The following is a 14199-nucleotide window of genomic DNA, read 5'->3' on the forward strand; positions in this document are numbered from 1 at the left end:
AAGCATTTTATATAGGAAAACCTAACAGGGAACCCAGGAAAAGGATTTACAAGCATCAATATGCAATCAAGATAAAAAGCAGAAACAATGCATTAGTTAAACATGCTGTTGAATGTAAGAGTTTAAGAAGTTTTATTTTTGTGTTATTGATCATGTTCCAACACATTTCTCTGGTGACAAAGAGGGAGAGCTTGAATACAGGGGGTAAAATGGAAAATCAAACTCTATTCTTATTCTACACCAGGATTGAACAGTAGTGTTAATTATAAAGTGGTACTTAACAGAAAGCAACATTACAACAAAATGAAATAGAATTTATTCATTCTTGTTTGGTTTTGATATTTCATTTTTTGATATCACTTTAAGAACTTGCCTAATTTTTAAGCACTTGATGGGTATTTTTAAGGATAGTATCTAAAAACTGCAATCATTTTCAGTATTTATTCTGATAAAGGCCATTTTAGGTTGAAACAGTTGGATTTTTTCTTCCTTTGGTTTTTGGTAGTGTTTTTATTATTTTGAGATTTTTTCACCACTCACCATTGAGACTTCTTGTTGCTTTTATTCAATATTCAAAGGACTATAAGACATTTAGCAGCTTGAATATGGTTTGCATTTATAGATTCATAGATTCATAGATTAGTACTAGGCTAACTGCCCTTGCGAGCCATTTTAAGCCTAGCCAATTATCCCTTATGAGACTCAAACCCTGCACCTTGTCTTTGTAAGACAAACACCTTAACCATTAGGCCACCCTCCCAACCCAAAATAAAATTATCTGCAAATGTATTGCAGTGATTTAAAAATTGTCAAGTCTTGAGCCAATTGCCTGCATTCTGCAGTAGAGTTCAAAGAGACACTGCTGGCAGGATATCTATATATATATATATATATATATATATATATATATATATATATATATATATATATATACACACACACACACACACACACACACACACACACACACACACACACACACACACACACACACATACTGATTTATTTTCACAAGTCAAATACAAAAACTAAAATAACAGCCTCTTGGAACATTGTTATGCTATTAGAACTAGGGATTTTAACTAATGTATTATATAAGCACTTCATAGTTTGTAAAACGTAAACAAAATGTTATTTTATGTGGTGGAGAAGGTACCTATCCCACAGAGGAGAGGCTGCTGGAGGGCCATCATTGTGACTAAAGAACTTTATTGGAAAATAAAATTAAATGCAATGCACCCACCAAGCTTAAACAATAAGGTTAGTTTGAATGGACTGTTGCACCTTGGATGGATATTTGATTATTACATCTTAACAAGATTAAACTTTTTATTAAATAGTTTTGGATCATTTAAATTTATAATGTCTGGAACATTTATATTAAATATTTTTTGTTTTTAATATATATATATATATATATATATATATATATATATATATATATATATGGGTCTATCGGACTTTGTTGAAATCTCAGATTTTCAAATCCTATTTTGTCGACAATCAAAATATTGATCCTCACTTCATCGAAACAACAGAACAATGACAATCTTCCCAGGGTAAGTAACCTGTTTTGCAAGATGGTGAACTTTTCCCAACTGTAGTGTGATCTCTGAGTTGGTATATTTAGTTGGGGAGGTGTGCAGAGAGCAGCCACCCCCCACATTGGGGGGGTGGCATAGCCCCCCCACCTGGATGGGTTAGGGATGGTGCAGTTTTTTTTTGGGGGGGGTAACTGGTTACTTTCCCTGGGTGGATCTTTTTTGTTCTGCTCATTTGATGATGTGGTATTTCAATATTTTCAGCGTCGATAAACTGGGATTCGATAATATGGGATTTCGATGAACTGAGGTAAATCCATATATATATATATATATATATATATATATATATATATATATATATATATATACAGATATATAGATACAGACATTTGTACACATATATATATTTATATATAGGTTTTTAATTGGACAATCCATGTTGAATTTATGAATAAATGCATATTTAGTGTAAAGCAACTGAGTTTTTTAAAGACACCTCATTGAGTTGATCAATTAGTTGAATGGGGTTTTGATTTGATTGGAAAAGGCTTTGATTAGCTTTGTATAAATGGTTGCAATTGGTTTGTAGTGTAATCTGAAGAAGTCTTCGAATATAAGTGGGACCAAAAAGCTAATTTATTAAATCTCCTGTGTTTCATCTTTCTTCTGGCTTTGACCACACAATAGGAAACCCAGTTCCCAAGAACTACAACAGGCTTGGGTTATTTATTTATTTTTGCAGTAGTTGCCAGACTGAACTTCTTGGTTTATCAGCAGTCAACTATACCAGGAAGTCAAAGGGCTGTAGGAAATTTAGTAGCTTGAATATGGTTTGCATTTGGCAGAAAGTGTATTGCAGTGATTCAAAAATTGTCAAGTCTTGAACCAATTGCCTGCATTATCCAACAGACTCCAAAAGAGACTCTGGAAGCAGGACATATCTATATCTAAATGTATATCTATATGGATCTACTTTCAATCAACAAAAGTACAATCCATCGAATCTAACTTACCCGATCTTCATCCACTGAAACTGCATTTTAACTGGACCACTGTGTTGAGCTGTGCCCTCTCCCCATGTAGTGTGATCTCAGAGTTGGTATATTTAAGTAGGGGGGTGTGTGGGGAGAAGCCCCTCCACTTTGGTGGGCTCTGTGTCTTTCCATTGTGTGTTGTTTGCATGGTGGTCCAGTGGTTCCTTTCCCTTTGAAAGGAATTCAGCAGTTCGTTGTTTAGTTTACATGTAGTTTCAGTGGATAGTAGACAGGTAAGTTAGATTCAATGGATTGTGCATTCGATTGAAAGTAGATTCATACATATATATATATATATATATATATATATATATATATATATATATATATGGTTCCCCTTTACAATCCCGAATTACTGAATGCTCGAAATTCAGTAACTTGAGACTGTAAAATCGAAAATGCAAAAGCGCGAATCTGCATAAGCGTGAATTCAAATATCTCGAATTTGCGCTTATGCATGTCAGCTACGGGACAGGAAGTGTGAGAGTTGGGATGTTTTACGGAAGTGAAGGTAAGTGAGTGTATGTGTGTTTTGTAAGTTGTGCGTGTGGGTTAGTGTTGGGAGGTGGGAGTATGAGTGTGAGTGTTGGATGTGTCTGTGTATGTGTGATGTGTTTGTGTGTGTGTGCAAGGCAGTTTAAAATGTCTGTGTGTTTTTTTTTCATTTTTTTGTGTATTGGTGCGATCTCGGAGTTAGAATATATAAGTATGAGGCGGTGTAGGGGGGCTTGCCCTCCTGCATACATGTAGTGTAGGGCTAGTAGTTTATGTTATGTGGGTTGTGTGGTGTGCATGTTGTGTGGTGTATGTGTTCTGTATGTTCAGGGTTTTTTGTTTTCGTGCTTGTGGGTTTCGGGATTTTTGTTGGTTCGACTTTATAATTTCAAGTTACTGACTTTCGAGCATTCAGTAATTGGATAGTATGAAGGGGAACCATATATATATATATATATATATATATATATATATATATGTATGTATATATATATATATATATATATATATATATATATATATATATATATATATATATATATATATGTATGTGTATATATGGTTCCCTATTAGAATCCTGAAACACTATAAGCCTGAAAGTCAAAATCCTGAAAACTAATGACTGAAAATGCAAAATCTCGAAAATGCAAAATCCTGAAAGTCAAAATCCTGAAAACACAAAATGGACATACTGACGTCATTGTGGCTTTGCTATTGTTAGCCCTGTGGTGTTAGGTCATGCGTTGGGTCCGGGTGAGTGTGCGGTTGGTTTTATGTTAGGGTTCATAGGTTCATAGGTTCATAGATTAGTACTAAGCTAACTGCCCTTGCGAGCCATTTTAAGCCTAGCCAATTATCCCTTGTGAGACTCAAACCCCACATCTTGTGTTGGTAAGGCAAATACCTTAACCATTAGGCCACCCTCCCAACCCCACCATCCCACACTGACAAACAGAACTGTTTGTAAGACACTAAGCACTAGCACACCGATGTTCCTAATTGAAATGTATGAAAATGTACAGCCATATAAATTAAGGTGTCTTACTACTGATATCCCTCACATGTTGTAACAGCCTAGGTTATATATGGTGCATATCCCTCCCTCATAGAATGACTTACAAGGGCATATAACAGTGTTACATACACTGACCTCTGGACTGTACAAGGACACACATGTTTTGTCCAGCTGTAGCCCACATATATATGGACCCTTATAAGTGAGTTAGGGTTAGGGGCAGGTTAGGCATGTATGCAATAGTGACAAATATTGGGGTTAAGGTGAGTGTCGCGACGGACCTTAGGGTTAGGGTTAGGGTCAGGGTCAGTTGGTAGATATTAGTGTCTTTATAGTGACATATTTGCATTATTTGTGTTTTCAGGATTTTGACTTTCAGGATTTTGCATTTTTTTGCATTTTCAGTCATTAGTTTTCAGGATTTTGACTTTCAGGCTTATAGTGTTTCGAGATTCTAATAGGGAACCGTATATATATATATATATATATATATATATATATATATATATATATATATATATATATACACACACACACACACACACACACACACACACACACACACACACACACTTGTGTATTTTCACAAATCAAATATGACAACTAAAATAACAGCCTCTTGGCTTTGCAGTTTCAAACAAAAATAAAGAGTACCTTTGGTTTCCTTCCTTAAGTATTTATAGGACAGACCCTCCAGGAAAAAGCTATTTTTTTAAAACAAAGGTCCAATGCTGAAGTCCTCTCCCAGGCCCTGCTTCCCATTCTGCAAGGAAGTACTTCCAAAGAGGGTACATTCCGCAGGTTAGCCCTGTTTGGACTCTGCCAGTGTCTAGTTCCAAGATCATCTTTCACAATAATCTACCAAGTGAGGAACTAGTTTACTGTTGTTCTGCTTTCAGGCAACCTCCTTATACAACCCTTGGATTAGCAGTTCAAAGTCATAAGTGGCTAAATGCTTTGGCAATATACACACTCTTCATACTGTTACACACTTACAGGCATTTTACAAAATGTTAAAGGCACACTACACATTTCCCAGGCAACATGCCTCAATACTAAAATTATTCAATAGCCTTCTTTAGTTTTTAAATGAAAAACAAAAGGACTTTTGTGTCAGCATCTAGTTTTTTTTAAAAACAGTTGCCTTATTTTATTGCATTTATTTCTTGTCCAGCCAAACCCTCTAGGTAAATCTGCCTATTTACAAGGGCAACTTGGAAGCACTATCTGGTTACATAAATTGATCAGAGTCACACACTAGCCACATTTATTCACTGCAATGACAAGTTCCTCCTAGAATTGTGACCTAATCATGATGGGAGGAGTTTTGTCCTGCTGATCTTTACAGCAAACTTGCCTGAAATTTTGTATTCCTGGTGGAGTCAGCCTTGGCAAACTAGCCTGAGAGGAAGGTCAAGATATGTAGCAATCAAAAGCAACTTCCATGGTACCTTAGTAATTAATATCATGATACTTCTATGATATCCAAGGAAGGTAATTGTTTTTCCATTTTTTTGCAGTTTAAACTTGGATTACATTGGGGGTCTCTGTGCACGTGTAAAGTGACAGTCACCCACTAATCTGTAAGAGTCTGTGCCTGCTTCTGTCCCCTCCCACTCCCAATTCCCCAGCCAACCTCACCTCCTTACTATCAAATCCTCTTATCTCCCGCACACAATTAATTAATAATTGTTGCTCCACACCTAAAGCAACAAACAGCTTTCATACTATACATACTCCATCTAACATCACATTTGTATGTCTGTTTAACATAAATGAACACCCATTAAATAATATTAAATCTGAACATATTTATACTCTCATACATAGATTTTTTACACTTACATTCACAAACATATACACATACACTCAGCATATATTTATATTTACATTTACACTTTTTCTGCCTCTAAAGCCGACTCTTCCACATCATTCAAGACGCTCCTTTTCACAGTCACTTCATTTTTACTACAGCTGTCTTGCACTACCACCTACCACACTCCCCTTTCCTTCCCAGTCATATAGCAACACTCAAACTATATCCCACACATACATCTCTATCTCATTATTCTTCCCTATTTAACTCTAAAACTATAATATAAAATGTTATATATCTACCTTTAAATAAAATATAAACTGTTCAACCCCAAAATACTGTGTATACCTCTTAAAGCATCAATTAAACAATGCATCTATGAAAAGAAAACCTTATCTTCTCATCTCAACCACTGTTGTAGAATGTTCTGCAAATATATACCCCAGTCCAAGTCTTATCAGCATAACCTCATAACTCACCACATCTCTTCCAACCACCAATATCACCACCAGTGCTGTGACCTTCAATAGATCTATACTTTTATTTGTTAATACAAACCTCCACAGCATTTCTAATAAAATCTCTGAATTCCATGCCTGAGTAGCAACATACAACCCAGATATCAATGTCATCGCTGAAACATTGCTTAAACCCTGAAATTGATGACAACACTTTCCTTCCCTCTAGTTATAATATTATTCCAGCTGATCAGGCAAACAAGAAAGGTGGAAGTGTAGCAGTACTCTCATTAATTAACAAGAAAGGTGGGAGTGTAGCAGTACTCTCATTAATTAACAAGAAAGGTGGGGGTGTAGCAGTACTCTCATTAATTAACAAGAAAGGTGGGAGTGTAGCAGTACTCTCATTAATTAACAAGAAAGGTGGGAGTGTAGCAGTACTCTCATTAATTAACAAGAAAGGTGGGAGTGTAGCAGTACTCTCATTAATTAACAAGAAAGGTGGGAGTGTAGCAGTACTCTCATTAATTAACAAGAAAGGTGGGAGTGTAGCAGTACTCTCATTAATTAATAAGAAAGGTGGGAGTATAGCAGTACTCTCATTAATTAACAAGAAAGGTGGGAGTGTAGCAGTACTTTCATTAATTAACAATCACACCCTACCCACACGAAATACCCACATTCTCTATAGCACAGCATTATTAATATGTTTTGCCATATCCATGAGCCTTCTGTAATAGAAGTTATCCCTTTATAACCTAACATCTAACATAGTCCAAGAAACCCTCATCCTAGAGGATTTTACCTATGACTGGAATGCTAACAAACATAACTCCCATCTAATATCAACCTGCTTCTTTCAGTTTCCTCAACTACTAAATTCCCCCTACCAGATTCAACAACAAATACAACATCCTGGATTGAATTTTAACTAACCTATCACATAAAATAACCAAATCAGGGAAAATCCCAGACATTTTAAGTGATCATCACCTCATATTTGCTATTCAACAAAGGAGCACTATACCCAAATCCATTAAGTCTAGCTGCACTAGGAAGACAAAGAGCTTTAAGCACAATACATTCAAGCCCTTACTAACACTACGTAACTGGCCACAACTTAAATGTATCTCCTCCTTGACCAAGAAGTTGACAAATGTATTTGTATCTTCCTTAACATACTTGATAGCCTTGCTCCAGTTAGGAGGAAAAATGAACCAAATCTAATCCAGCACCATGGTTAAAACCAAAAGCAAGACAACCAAGAGGGAGACAAAGCATTTAAATATTTGCGGGCAAACAGAAAGCATTTCTATTACAAATCATATAGGCAACTTTGCAGTAATATATCTAAAAAAACTCATCCTAGCTCACAAAATAATCTACCATACCCATATTTAACTCTTCCAAAGCTCCAATCGTAAGTCCTTCTGTTTTTCCAGCAAAAACTTCTTAAAAAATGGCAAATTCTCTCTGCCTAATTTGTTTCCCAACTTGGCAACCAAGATATAGCATGTAAATTTAACTCTCATTTCATAAATACTGTGGCTACTTTAATAAAGCAACACCTACCAAAGCCTTCTCTACCCCCTCCACAATCTTTGAAAAGTCTCTCTTCACCTTACAACCAGTACCTACCAAAACTATTTATAACCTTCTCACCAAACTCAAGCCCTCCACTTTTGCATCCAGACAATCTTCCTGCCAAATACATAAAGCTTGCTGCTAAGTATCTAGCTTATACCATTTCCTTTCTAGTAACTCACTCTATATCTGAAGGCACCACTCTTACATTATGGAAGCAGTCATTAATAATACTCCTTCATAGAGATAGCAACCCCAAAGAAATGTGCACCCTATTGCTATCCTTTCACCTATTACCAAAATCCTAGAAAAGTGCATCCAAAATTTGATTATTTCCACCAAAGCAACTACACAACATCAGTTTTGCCTTCTGTAAGACTGTTTGTCAAAAATGAAATGAAAATAAGCTGCTTCTGCCATCTTCCCTGACCTCAATAAGGCATTCAGTGCTGTAGATCATCTTACATTCCTTCTCTGCCCGGTAATTACCTGGGTGTTAGCTATCTCTCTAACCATTCTGAAACAGTTAAATGACATGCTGACTTCTCTTTTAACCTGCCACTGGTCCCTCTCATTTAATTTGTTTATAAATAACCTAGCTTTTGCCTCATGTTACGCTACTCTTACTGAATATGCTGATGATGCCACTGTTATCTGCACTGCATCCTCATCATCTTGCTTAAAACTATTAGCCAAGAATCAATTACCTCCACTGAGAGTCAACTCTGTCACTGTCAGCTGCTTCTAAATACCATCAAAACCAAATTAATGCTCTTTACGCACATGCAGAGAGTAAGTACAACTTTACTGTGTATTCCTCTCAAAATCCACAGCTGGAAAAGACTTCCAAACCAAACATGAAATGTTACCCTTGATGATCAACTTAAATTTGATATACATATTCGGTACTTACTTATTATTGAAACCAGATCTGTCGGTTGAACAGCGGCTGCTTCACGATAGTTTATTGTGTCAGCAAATGTAGTCAAAGTGCATTGGATAGTGTGTGCATGTCCCAGAAATATGCGTTGCCTTTAGTTTTATTTAAAAATAACAAAGTATTTTGGTCCCTTGCACGGATGCATCACTGCTGTTATCACAACCACTACTGTTATTTCAAGATCAGGTGCTGCACGCTCGTTTCTCGTGTCAAAAAAAAAAAAAGATGTGTTTAAGTCCTGCTAATGTGTCCTACTAGTATTTTATGTAAAAAGCATAGTTCTTTCCTCCTGGGAAGATGTGTCATTGAATAAACCAGGGAATAAGCTGTCAACATTAACAGAGCAGTAAAGAAGAAATGGCCATGACTGCTCAACTCGAGTGTCTCAACCTCAGACCCTGTCTCCTTCACAATGCAAAAGCATGAGTCACACATACTTTGTTATTGCAATGCTTCCTTTAATGGGTAATTTACACATTAGGAAAACTAGAAACCTTAGAAATAAGACCTTGTCTGTGTTCAGTTACTATCTAATAACTGTCCTAACGGTCACTCCTTTACTGTTATAATTGTACATTCCTTCGTATGATGGTAGCCATGTTCTTTCAATCATGCATCTGTACTACGTGCAAAACAGGACGAGGAATTTGATGCTTGCTCCTGCTCCTGGTGCATGACCACTGCACTCCAAAAGAAATGTACACTTTGAACACCCATTTTAAGAATGAGATGCAGTCCTCTCAATAAAACTTGTGCCAATTTCGCAACCGCAAAAATCTGGTTGCGATAATACGTAAGTACCACATATTCAAAATATAGTCAAAAGACTCACTCTAAGAAGGCTTTCTCTACAGAGTCTCCACCTGTCTTACATTTCACCCAGAAAAACACTACTGCTGCCTCTTCTGTCAAGTCTTATTTATGCCCGGGGTATTCCTACAAATATTCACAATATTAATGTAGAGCAATGCTGTAGTGTATTTGCTAAATTTGCTATAAATATGCTGTATTCTTCTCATCAGTGTTTAGGCCTCAGAAAATGAAACTGCTGGACTTCTCAGACTATATCAGTTTTTTCATTTAAAACTAACCCATAACATTCTATTCTTTTGTGACAAATGCCCATCCCCTTAATCCTCTTCTTTATTGGTGCCCTTCTACAAAGCTACTGCATTCTACAGATATTAATCTTGTTATTGTTAAAACAATCATGCAGCTCCTGGGATGACTTTTTTATATTTCACATATATTTCAAAGCCATGGAATTCTGCCCCATTACCATGGGACAAATAGCCTCTTTCAAGACCTTAAAAGAAAAACTAAAAGATTCCCTATACAACGTCTGCTCATGTAGCTTCTCCCCACGCTATGCTAATTTTCCCATAATTGTTCTCCTTTTCTCCTCTGCACCCCTCTCTCTCTCTTCTCCTCCCTCTCTTCATTACTCACCCACCCACCCTCTTCTTGCTCAACCTTTTTATATCCACCTGTAGTCTTACTCTGACTAGTACCTCCTTTTTCAGCACTACCCCTTTATTATTCCCGTCTCATAATCCCCTGTTGCCTTTCTTTCTAGTTATCCATTAAATTTACAACCTTTATCTATTTATTATGTTTTATTACATGTCCTAATTTAAATTGCACGTTGTGTATTTATATTTATAAAGAAAAACACAGTCTGTCTTTTTTAACAATTGCTTATCCTACTGTTTTCTTACTTTTGCTGGTAATTATAATGTATTACTGTTTGGAGCTTTTTTCTCCAGCCCTTCCCTGAAAAGGGGTCTTGATTGGCCTAGTCAGACTAGCCCTGTAAACAAACAAACAAACAAATAAATGATTTCTCAGTTCAAGAATCAGACACCCATGCCCAAAACAGAGATATCAGGATGTGTTCACTGGCAAGTGCCTGATTGTGAGCGTGACTCGTATAACATGACTAAGCTTAGCTGAAAAAAGCTTCTTCAGTGCATATGCTCTCATCACCTACAGGAAAAAGGATAAGGGTTGAAAAGGGTTATAATTAAGCAGCAGGTATGAGTGAAATAGAGAAAGACAGCCTGCATTCTACTCTTGAGAGATGAAATGTTGGTGTAAGGAATTTGTATGTGCAGAAAAAGACTGGGTCTGTTTAGTTTGTCCTACCTTTACATGCATCACTGGTTCTAAAACTAGACATCTTGTATGGCGGTGATCTTTCTCACATTCTGAAGCCAAACCCTTAAGAGGGGCCACAGATGGATTTTGGAATGCACACAAATCCCTTTATGGGTTCTGTATAGTTGGATTCTGGGCTTGCAAAGAAGACAGTCACCTAAATACAGCAGTGAAGAGTAGAAAGGAAAATTCTTGTTTGCACAAATGCCTTCCAAAGCTATTCTGAATGTTTGGCTTTCTGAAAGACCATGGATATAATACTACACTATACATGGATACAATCAGTAATAAATGGATTTGTAAATATGACTAGTAAGGCTAATGGATCTATAGTTGTTTGGGTCAGTGGTGGGGCCATCTTTATGTATGTATGTATTTATTCACATACGATTACCGGGAAAGTCGGACTGGGTAAGAGTCCATTTTCAGCAGAGGTCTGGGGAGAAAAGCTCCACAGTATTACAAAACGTTTTAACAATAATTTTACAATCTTCAAAAATAATTCAAACACATCTACAGTTAATTATACCAAATTATACATAATATGAAAACACTGGTTAAGAACATATCTAGTGATGGCTTAGTGGTTAACTACTGTGACTATAGTATACAGGGTCCTGAGTTTGAGCCTTGGAGAAGCAGGTTATTTGTAGCATTGGTGGTATAGTGGTGAGCATAGCTGCCTTCCAAGCAGTTGACCTGGGTTTGATTCCTGGCCAGTGCAAGAAGTCTGTACATTTAGTAATTCTGTGATGGCTTGGTGGTTAACTACTGTGACTATGGTGTATAGGGTCCTGGGTTTGAGACCTGCATGGCTGTTTATTTGTACTGCTGTGATGGCTTAGTGGTTAACTACTGTGACTATAGTGTACAGGGTCCTGGGTTCAAGTCCTGCAAAGGCTGGTTATCCTTAGAGCTGATAGCCTAGTACCAACCTATGAACCTATACAAGTTATATGATGATTTAATACTTAGAGGAATGTTAACCCATTTATAGAGAAATTAAAGGCAAGTTAGTATAATATCAACAGGAACTACAATATCAATTGAAAGAAACTGAAGCTCATGGTATATTTAAAGAGAAAGCCAGGGAAGAGAAAATGACAGAAGTAAAGAAGTGAGTGAAAAAGGGAGAGTAAGAAGATGTAAGGTATGAATAGGTACTTGTTCACATTTAGGAATAGTTTATCCTGATTTTTAGCAGCAACAGTTTTGGCTAGGAAGTCTTTTGGGATGGTTTTGAAGGATGGGAGGGAGGATATTGTATGATGGATTCAGGTAAGGACTTCTAGGCCTGAGCAAAGTTGTACAAGCATAGACAATGCCAAGCAGATTTGATAGGTTTGTGAACATCGGATCATAATGACTGACTGAAACATAATTGTATAGAATGTCATTTAGTGCCGGACAAGCAGATAGATGCTGGATACATTTATTGATAGTAAAAAGCTGAGTATATGTTTGTTGATGGGGTAGCTCTAACCAATTTAGGCTTTTTGGTGCTATACAATGGTGGGTTCTGAAAATTTAGCAAATTTGTTATTGCATTGTTCAGGTTTTGATTTTTTGTGATGCCTGAGGCACCATAAGGAAATGTGGGGAGGATATAAGTAGTGCAAGTGTAGTTTTAGTTGAGTCAGTGAAAACATTTTTGGCTCTGTAAAGCAAGTCTAGTTTTTGATGAGTTTTTCTTATGCAAGTTTGCATATGCTGGTCAAATTTAAGATTATTATCCACTATCATCAATAATAATTTGCTGTGAGAAGTGATTTCAGTGGTTGTATTTTCAGAAGAGAAGGATTTAAAATGTTGTTTTTTTCATGAGACAGAGACTTGGGGGAAAAAATAGTAGTGATCCTTATGAAGGAGCATCACCACTGCAGTGTGCCATTATTTGACAACACAGCCTATACATATATACATACATACATACATACACATATTTCCAGCATGGGCATTAATGCTCTTCTAGCCTGCCAACATACCAAACACTTTTTCCCATAGTAAGCATCCAGTCTGTTCTTAAAAATATCTAAACTAGTGCATCAGCTGCTCTGTCAGAGAACCAATTACATAGGTTGTCTGATAATTCTCTACTACTTTTTGATAACCCCAAGCATTCCCAGAGGTAGTTGCCTCTAAATGCCCTGTATGTCTGAATATAGTCTCCTCTAAAATATCTGTATGAGACACTGTACAAGTTCAGATATTTTAGTCTTTCATAATAACTTAAAATTTCACATCCATGGATGCCCTTGGTATATTTGTGCTGTAATCTTTCCAGTTTATTCATGCTTGTTTTCTTATAAGATTTTGATATTGTCGTTCCATACTTGAGTTTAGGACAGCAGCAGTGGTGCAGAGGTTAGAGTTGCCACCTCACAGCAAGAGGTTCTCCTGTTCGATTCTCAGCTGGGGTGCCTTCTGTGCGGAGTCTGCATGTCCTCCCTGTGGTCATGTAGGTTTCCTCTGGGTGCTCCGGTTTCCTCCCACATCCCAAAGGCATTCTGCAAGTGGATTAGACACTCTAAATTGGCCATAGGCATGAGTGCGTGCATGTGTGTGCCTTCTGTGAAAGGTTGGGCACTGGGCTGGCAACTTGACACCATAACAATTCCACTGCAATCATGAGCAGACAGGTGATCCACTGTGGCCACCCCTAACTGGGAAAAAGCCGAAAGAAGAAGATTCCATACTCAAGTTTGGGTCTAATGCAACTAACAAACAATGTCTTCATCATTTCTGATTCCCTAGGCTTTATAAATCTTTTTATACAACCTATAGTCTATAACTATCATTAACCAATTGGTTGATATGATTAGAAAAACTTAAAACTGGATCTACCCACATACCCAGGTCCTTAAATGAGTCTACAGCTTCAATCACTGTGTGCTGTATTAATATTCACCTTTCAATTTATGTCTCCCAAATCTCATGGTTAGTTTTTGATATATTTATCAGCAAATTATTCTCCTGTGCCCAAATGATCAATTTGCCTGTAGCAAGGCATATGCTGAACAACTTAAAGAGGGGATCAGTAAAGGCATGCTTGATACTAACACAACCTGGAATGTTGTTTAGACCCACTGAAGAAGTATTTTTGGTCTTGGAGAGCACTTCTAGGATATAGTCCTTGGAAATGGGGAGAATATTGTC

The 14199-nt window shown here is 36.9% G+C and overlaps 1 non-coding gene across 1 annotated transcript; it reads left to right on the forward strand.

Moving 5' to 3' along the window:
* The first annotated feature begins 11695 nt into the window (after positions 1-11695).
* Positions 11696-11767, forward strand: TRNAG-UCC. The gene has a single exon. It is a non-coding gene; the product is annotated as a tRNA-Gly (tRNA).
* The last annotated feature ends 2432 nt before the right edge of the window (positions 11768-14199 follow it).

Source organism: Protopterus annectens, chromosome 4.part1 (assembly GCF_019279795.1).
Source record: "Protopterus annectens isolate FY-2018-M chromosome 4.part1, PAN1.0, whole genome shotgun sequence".
NCBI classification, from domain to species: Eukaryota; Metazoa; Chordata; order Ceratodontiformes; family Protopteridae; genus Protopterus; species Protopterus annectens.